Below are 9197 nucleotides of genomic sequence, written 5' to 3'. Positions count from 1 at the left end.
AAGAGATCCGAGTGAATGGAAAGGAAAAAACAAAGGATGAATTCCACTTTCACTTTAAAGAGACATGCTATAAAAATAGCCCAATTTATGAAGCTTCTTATCTGGATGGGAATCAAGAAAATTCGAAGTTAAAAATAATTGAAGATAAAAATATAGAACTCTTCTGGTTTGAAAAACCCTTTGTAACTCTTCTTTTCAATTATAATCGATGGAATCGACAGTTGCAATACTAAAAAACAATCGATCTGAAAATGCTGTAAGAAAGGAAATGTCACAATATTTTTTTTATACACAGCAAAGTTATGGAAAAAAAAGAATATCCTTTACGTTTCCACCCAGTTTATCATCTTTTTGTAAAATGATACAAAGAAAGATGTCCTTGTCCATAATAGAAAAACTCTCCTCTGATGAACTGTACAACCATTGGGTTTCGACCAACAAACAAAAAAGTAACAATCTAAACAAAAAGTTGATAAATAGAATTGAGGTTCTATCCAAAGAATTTCTTTCTCTGGATTTACTTGAAAAAAGGATTAGATTGTGCAATGATGAGCCTAAAACAGAATACTTGCCCAAAATATATGATCCTTTCTTGAATGGACCACATCGTGGAACAATACAAAATTTGTTTTCACCTTTAATCATAAATGAAACTTCAATAGAAAATTTCATAGAAAAAAATAAGATTCATACTATCTTTCTTACTGATACTGATTCTCGAGAATTTAAAGATAAAACAGATATATTTGATAACAACCCATTACCAACAAAAATGAGTTATTTCTTGACTTTAATCAATGAACTTAAATCAAATTTGAATTTGAAAGGATCTTCTTTATTTTCAGAATAAGGAAGAATGGATTCCGAAAATAAAACAAAATTTTTATTCAATGCAATTAGAAGTGATCTTAATGATCAAAAAAAAAAAAATCTATTGGAATAAAAGAAATCAATAAGCAAATTCAAACATAGAAGTAGTGAACACCTGTGTGCCAGGCATGGTTTCAAACATTGGATTTGAAAATATCCTCATACCATTCCCTTGTGTTGGGACCCACCAATTTGTATGGTTTCACTGGTAGGTAATAGTATATTTTGATTTGCCAGTGATCTCGAAGGAGCTTCATACCATGACTGAGGCATAGGTGATGACCCCTCATGATTTTGATTACTAGTTTGACCATTAGTTTGTCTATTATTTTGCATAGACTGTTTATCTTGAGCCAATCTATGCTGAAGAGAATTCATGTTTTCTTCAACCTATCTTATGACAGTTGGTTAATGAGAGCTCATTCGATCTATAAAGGATGTTGCACATCTTTCCATTGTATACATTAGTTGCTATCCCATAGCATCTATTAAACCTCCCTATGGATTCATTGGTTGGGTAGAAAGGACAGTTAATGGTCCAGTTTCATGGCCCTATCTAGTATTTTGGACATGTGTTACATATTCTGAAGTGCTGGTCTGTTCGACCATTTGTAGAGGATCTAATGGGATAGGTGCATCCATAGGATGTAATATTACATTATCCTCTGGGTTAGGTGCTTCTATCTCTCCTTCAACACCTTTTTCTAGGCATTCATTTTCTCTTTATCTCCTACGTCTAGCCATTATTTATGGTCCCACTGGGCGTGCCAAAAAATATATGTTGGTTTTTTTGGCTTTCGAAGGTTAATTATGTAATTTTAAGAGGACTAGCAAATATCAATAATTCCTTACAGAAAGTTTAATTGTCAACCAATTATCAGACGATTATGTTAAAGCTCTTTCAGCCTTAATGAAGAGGACTTTTACTGGTGGCTTTGCTTAGGAGAAATTTATAAATAATCACAAGTACAAAACAGTTCAGAAAACTGAATTTCATTAAGTAAATGAGAACTTGCAATGAATTTACAATGACCCAATCTCGAAGAGGTTCACAACAACAAACTACTTAAAACTACTCTTAAGAAATGAAGTGCAGTATAGGAATTGATGGTACAGGAATTGTAAAAACTGGAAAGAAAAATATGAAGTAAATAACTGGTTTCTGGATCTGAGTCTGGTCCTCTCTTCTATTGGCCTTCTCTTCTATTTTTATACTTTCTAAAGGTAACCGTCAAAGTAGTCTTCTAACCGTCGAAATGCCCTTCCATGATCTCTGGTCATGGCCTCGCACAATTAGCTTCCATTACGCCACTCTTGCAGTTAGATAAATGATAACAAGTACAATGACCCAAGTACAAAACAGTAAATAACTGGTTTATGAATGAAGAGGATTTTTACTGGTGGCTTTGCTTAGAAGAAATTTATAAATAATAGCAAGTACAAAACAGTTCAGAAACTGAATTTCATTAAGTAAATGAGCACTTGCAATGAACTTACAATGACCCAATCTCGAAGAGGTTTACAGCAACAAATTACTTAAAACTACTCCTAAGAAATGAAGTGTAATATAGGAATTGATGGTACAGGAATTGTAAAACCTGGAAAGAAAAATATGAAGTAAATAACTGGTTTTTGGATCTGAGTCTGGTCCTCTCTTCTATTGGCCTTCTCTTCTATTTTTTATACTTTCTAAAGGTAACTGTCGAAGTGGTCTTCTAACAGTCGAAATGCCCTTCCATGATCTCTGGTTATGGCCTCGCACAGTTAGCTTCCACTACGCCACTCTTGCAATTAGGCTTCTCTCCTGAATTTGAATTTGAATCATGAGTAACCGTTGGACCATGTCATCTTGCGCCTTCTAGCTGTTCCAATACTACATACATCCATTATTACCAACATGAACTACCACGTGCCTGTCGTTGATTGGAGACTTGTATTAACTCTCCAAATCACCTTTTACGAGTCACGTGTTAAGCCGTGATTGACTTTTACAAAATATATAGCCAACAATGATATTGATAATACTTTCGTTGATTTGAAATCCTAGCAATGCCGCTAACAGGAAATGAATATTGTACTTGAAATGAAAAACTGTACATGAAATGAATTTGAATTAAACATTAATATTTACATGAGTCATAGTCATTGTTATGATTTTTTTTTTCCACTTCTATTTTTGTCGAGGGATATGTAACACATAAGAACATCTCCAACCCTGAATCAAAATTTTCATCAAATCTGAGTAAAAAAATGACTTTTTCCTCAATCTGATACCGAGTGCTCCAACGGTTGATTTTCATCAAATTTTCATCAAATCTGTGCCGGGATAACCGGTTGGTCGACCGGGTCGACCGGTTAAGCCAAAAAAAAAAAAAATTTTTTTTTTTTTTGAACTGTTTGAACCTTTTAGTGGTCGACCGGTTGATCGACCGGTCGGTCAACCAGCTGGTCGACCGGTAAGGCCAAAAAAAAAATAATAATTTTTTTCAACTGTTTGAACTTTTTTTGGAACTGTTTGAACCAATTGGTGGTCAACCGGCTGGTCGACCGGTTGGTCTTCCCCAACGGTCATGCACCGTGTTTTGATGAAATGAGGAGCCTGTCCTCCTTTTGGTGAAACGTTTGGTGAATTCTCGATCTGATATCAATTTGGTAAAACCGTTGGAACTCCAAACAATATTTTTTTCACTAAATTTCAAATTTGATGCTAGGTTTGGTGAAAGATTGGAGATGGTCTAATACATTATAACAACTGATACTTGACTATAATCTTAGAAAAGATATATTTTATTTTAATTATTACAACTGTGAAAGCCTAAAATATAGCTTATTTTTCTGCCACTTTCAGAACAAATTGGGTCAAGTCCCAATGCAAGCATGTTCTTAACAACAAATTTGATCTTCAATAGTTTTGCAGTAATTTATGATAGCAGGTGGCCCAATACTAGCACCATGAGAATTTGTAATATCTTAAAACTTTTAAGCCAACAATAAAATGTTTAAATCTCTTTCTTTTTCATCCTAGAAACCAAAATTTACAACAGATCTAAAAAAACTCAAAACATAATTAATTCTCGTTTTACATCCAACAAAAATACCCCAAGATAGAGAATGCACAAACAACTTGACATCTACAGTAGTAATTTCTACAAAGATCATCATCCACAAAACTAATCTCAAATTCAACATGAACCTCCCCGTTATCTTCCGGCCTCCCCTTCCCCGTTGCAGAAAACTAGGCAAAACCAGGCACTACAAAGGAAATGTACATTTGGAGACTAAAAATAGTGATTAAAAATAGCGACTAATACAATTTTAGTCACTGAATGTTAAGTTTTTTGCAACTAAAAAGGTTGTTCATTGAAAGTTAAGTTTTTGCCTACCAAACAAAATTTAGTAGTTAAATCTTGACATTCAACAACTAAATTACTTTGGCCACTGTTTCTTTTTACGTTTTTTGGTGGAAGAAGTTTGAAAATTAGTAACGGTGTGTTTTTTAATTTGTGCAACCAAATTTATTTGTCCTAAACAAGTATATATATTTTTTAATTTTGAGTTTTTAAAAAAAAAAAATTGAATTTTGAATTTAATTTTTTTTAAATAAATATTTCAATAATTTTTTTGTACTTTTTAAATCTATTGAATCAAGATATACTTAAAAATTAAAATATTTATAAAAAAAATTAAAGACTAAATACAAAAAAAAAAAATGTATTGAATTTTCACTACTACAACAATAGTTAAATATCACACACAAAAAAAATAAAAATAAAACATCTCAATATTAAAAAAAAAAAAAGTGATAAAAAAATTGGGAAAAACGTTTAGAATTTTGAAAGGATTAATTAAATTAGTAGTTGGTCACTAAATTGTTTTGTTAGAAATTTTATTAAAAAAATTTACATAGGATTTTTTTAAAAATAATTTTCTGGTTGGCAAAAGTTTTGTACTAAATTTTTTACAAGAAATCACAATCCAGTGTAATTTTAAAAAAAATTCAATTAATGGTCATGTTTGTTTGGGTGGACATGAGCTTGGGATTGGATTAATAGTCCAATAAAATTATTAATCTGATGTTTGGTTAAACAATTAAAGTGGGGACTAATTATTTTAAGCTTGACTATTAATTAAGATAGGATACATAATCCAACGGATTCGTAGTCCTAGGACTATTAGTCATGGGAATGCTAATCCAGTCCGCCCAAACAAACATGGCCAATAATTAAATTTATAAACATTTTCATTAATTTATAATTTTTTTAAAAAAATATCAAAAAGTTCCCAACTTTTTATTATATATCTTTATTTTGTCTCTTCCTCTTTCACGATACTCTCTCATTATCTCACTCTATCCATTCGTTTATCTCTCTCTCCACCATCGCACATGAGCACACAATCACGAACAGCCAATGGAGCATCTAACTAAGAGATTCAACCTAGGTATTTCTTCTCTCTTTCCCTAATTTGCTCTAGGTTCGTGAGTAGCTAATAGAGCTATGGAAGAGAATTTGTGAAGTTCAATCTTCGGCTGCTACAACCAAACTGATTGCTAATATAAATATTCTACTGGTATTTAATCGATGAAGAATCTATTTAATCAATGACAAATCTATCAGAATCTTCAAAACTCTTTCGATCGATCGATCAATTGATTGTTGGGTTGAAAGCCCATGATTTGTTCTGATGGGTCGAAAACCAAAAACATCATGGGACTAAAGGCTCATCAACAACCAACAACAACTTACCCAAAGAGAGGTAAGTCCAATACAACTGTTCTTTTTTCTTGCGGTTACATGTTGGAAGTAGCACTGATAGAGTTTTATTGAAAAAGTAAAGTAACCGATCAGATGTGCGACAGCAAAACCACCTCGTTTATAAACTTTCTACGGTAGAAAAGGTTTCAAACCCTTCCGTTTATTGCAAAAGCTGCAATTGGGGAATTCGAGACATATCCATGCGTCTGGAGCAGAATGATTCATCTTTAGTTTGTTGAACTCAATCCATGATGCTAGTTGGGTAAATGTTTGTTGAAGCAGATACTCTACCATTGTAATTCTACTACAATTTGCACGGTATAATTGCCCAAATATATACTATTGTAATTCTACTACAATTTGCACAGTATAATTGCCCAAATATAGTGATTATATTTTGTGATAAAATATAATCAAGAGTGCATGGTTGTTCAAGGAGTTGCCTAATAAAAAAAAGAAAAAATGGGATGCTCCGATTGGAGTAACAGCGACACGGTTTTTTTTAGGAGAGATTTTTGTGTGTGTTTTAAATGGGTCGTTAAGTGAGTCATTGTACTGATTTAGTTTGAGGTCTATGTTTCTTTTTTTCCATTTTTTCCAACAATAAAGATCATAGTCTCTACAGATTTAGTGGTTGTTTGGCTTATTCTTACCATGCTATTCTCATTTTCTACATATATCCAAAATGATGCCGAAGAAAAGGCAGAGTCTGCAGTCGAAAATGAAAAAACTGGAAGACCAGGCTGAGGCTTCCATCAAGGCCCAAAATGATGCCGAAGAAAAGGCAGAGTCTGTTGAGGCCATCAAGAAAGTTCTTGAGGCCCAGAAGATAGAGGCCGAGGATAAGATGGTCGAGGCCCAAAGGGAGCTTCAAAACGCACTGGCCACCAAAGAGGCCGAACTCAAGGCCACCGACGAGAAAGCATATGCTGAGGGGGTGGCCGCTGTCACGGCGGACTACGAAAAGCAGGTGAAGCAGACATGCAGCAGGGGTTTCACCCTTGGCTAGATGACCTTGCTGAAAAGGCTTGATGTCCCCGCGGACTCCCCCCTCAGGAATGCCGATGTCCTTCCTTTGCCAGTCCCCCCAACTCCAAGCCAGCCTGCCGACGACGATTCTGAGTCCGAGGAGGAGGTTTTGGTGAGGAAGCCAAAAGACGTTGCTGAGGACAAGTCTCTTCCTCAAAATGAGCAAGTCCTATACTTGACTCAAGATGAGGAGGTTGAGGAGGTCCCCAAGGAAGCTACCCCTGAGCAGGCATCTTTGGACGTGCCTCTTGTCGATAAGAGCCTTGATCAGACCCTTCAAGAGATCGATGCTGAGCTTGCGGCAGAGAAGGTGGCCAAGATGTCCTCCCAGCAGTCTTCTGCAATACAGACCCAGCCTGTTAATGATGCTGAAGACTCTTGATCCTATGTCTTTTTCTTTCGTCTTTTGTAATTCTTTGTTTTTAAGACAATGTAAGCTTTTCATATGGCCGACGTGCCTTTTAATGAATACAACTTCTTTTTTTCTTGAATGCTTGTATGTTTGTTTTTCCTTTATTGCTTTTGTATGACTTTCATACTTAGAATAATTTGCATATCTTTAATATATACTTCAATCTTTGTGCAACCTTCTCGGGGTGTCATTCCTTGGTTATGACGATTTACTTCAGCAAGTATCCAAGTACCTTTCTTTGGTGCGACCTCGGTTTAACTTGTAAATTTTTCTCAAATTTCAACAAGTGTTTTACCTTAGTCTAACTTCAACTTGTAAACTTTTCATAAGTTTCAACAAGTGTTAAACATTATCTCGGTTTAACTTTAACTTGTAAACTTTTTCAAGTTTCAACAAGTGTTAAACATTATCTCGGTTTAACTTTAACTTGTAAACTTTTTCAAGTTTCAACAAATGTTAAACATCATTTCGGTTTAACTTCAACTTGTAAATTTTTCTCAAGTTTCAACAAGTGTTAAACATCATATCGGTTTAACTTCAACTTGTAAACTTTTCTCAAGTTTCAATAAGTGTTAAACATCATATCGGTTTAACTTCAACTTGTAAACTTTCTCAAGTTTCAACAAATGTTAAACATCATATCGGTTTAACTTCAACTTGTAAACTTTTCTCAAGTTTTAACAAGTGTTAAACATCATTTCGGTTTAACTTAAACTTGTAAACTTTTCATAAGTTTCAACAAGTGTTAAACATTATTTCTTTTCTTTGCCCCCTAATGTGAACCTAAGTTCCACTTGGGGTCTCATTATGCACGTATTCCGGAACAACATTATGTATCTTCATCAGTCACAAATATAGAAGAATTCTGCTAAAATTTTATTCATGACGTCGGCAAATAACAAAGAAAATCTAATGGTAGAAAAACTTCAGATTACAAGTATTCCAGGGTCTTGGCAACTCTTTGCCCTCACTATCTTCAAACCGATATGTCCCGTTGGCCAATACCGAAGTGATTTTGTAGGGTCCTTCCCAGTTTGGGCCAAGCTTTCCCTCATTGGGATCCTTCTTGTTGTCGACGACTTTTCTCAAAACTAGGTCGCCAACTTGGAACTCCCTTGGGTTGACTTTTTCATTATAAGCTCTGGCAAGCTGCTGCTGGTAGGCTGCGAGCTGAATTGCAGTTTTCTCTCTTCTTTCTTGTAGTAGATCCAGATCTTGGGCTAAGAGTATATCATTACTCCCACTCTCTACTCCCTGGGTTCTGATTCCAGGGATGCCGACTTCAAGCAGAATGACAGCTTCTGTGCCATAAATCATGGCAAAGGGGGATTTCCCTGTTGATCTTCTCGGCGTAGTCCGATATGCCCAGAGCACACTTTCATCTACCCACTTTCCTTTTGTTGCTTACAACCTCTTCTTTATCTCATCTAGGATAACTTTGTTGGATGCTTCTGCTTGTCCATTGCTTTGAGGAAAGCTTGGGGTTGAAAAGTAGTTCTGGATCTTGAACTTTGCACAGAAGTTCTTGATTAGTTTGCTATCAAATTGTGTTCCATTGTCAGCCACTATTGCTCTCGAAATTCCAAATCTGGTGATGATGTTCCTCCATAAGAAGTTCTTCACGTCTACATCTCGGATCTTGGCTAGGGGTTCAACTTCTATCCACTTGGTGATGTAATCTATTGCTACCAGTAGGTACTTCCTTTGTCCAGTTGCTTAGGGCAGTTGCCCAACGAGATCCATGCCCCATTGGGCAAACGGCCAAGGACTGGATACTGGGTTTAGGTCTGCTGCTGGTTGGTGTATCAATGGTGCAAATCTTTGGCATTTTTCACATTTCTTCATGTAGGCTTCTGCATCTTTCTGCATGTAGGGCCACCAATACCCCTGGGTAATGGCCCTGTGGGCAAATGATCTGCCACCAGTGTGGCTTCCACAGATCCCTTCATGTATTTTATATAAAAAATCTTCAACTTTTGATGGGTGTACACACCTTAAAAGGGGTCCAGTAAAAGATCTTCTGTAAAGATGTCCTTCTGCTGTTAGACTGAATCTTGTCGACTTCAATCTGATCTTGTGTGCTTCCTTGTGGTCATCTGGCAGCTTTCCTTCTTTCATGAATGCAACAATTG

The sequence above is a fragment of the Camellia sinensis genome, chromosome 10 (genome assembly GCF_055761805.1).
Source record: "Camellia sinensis isolate YWXY chromosome 10, ASM5576180v1, whole genome shotgun sequence".
Classification (NCBI taxonomy): Eukaryota; Viridiplantae; Streptophyta; class Magnoliopsida; order Ericales; family Theaceae; genus Camellia; species Camellia sinensis.
The sequence above is the reverse complement of the archived record's forward strand: the minus strand, read 5'-3'. Positions refer to the sequence as shown.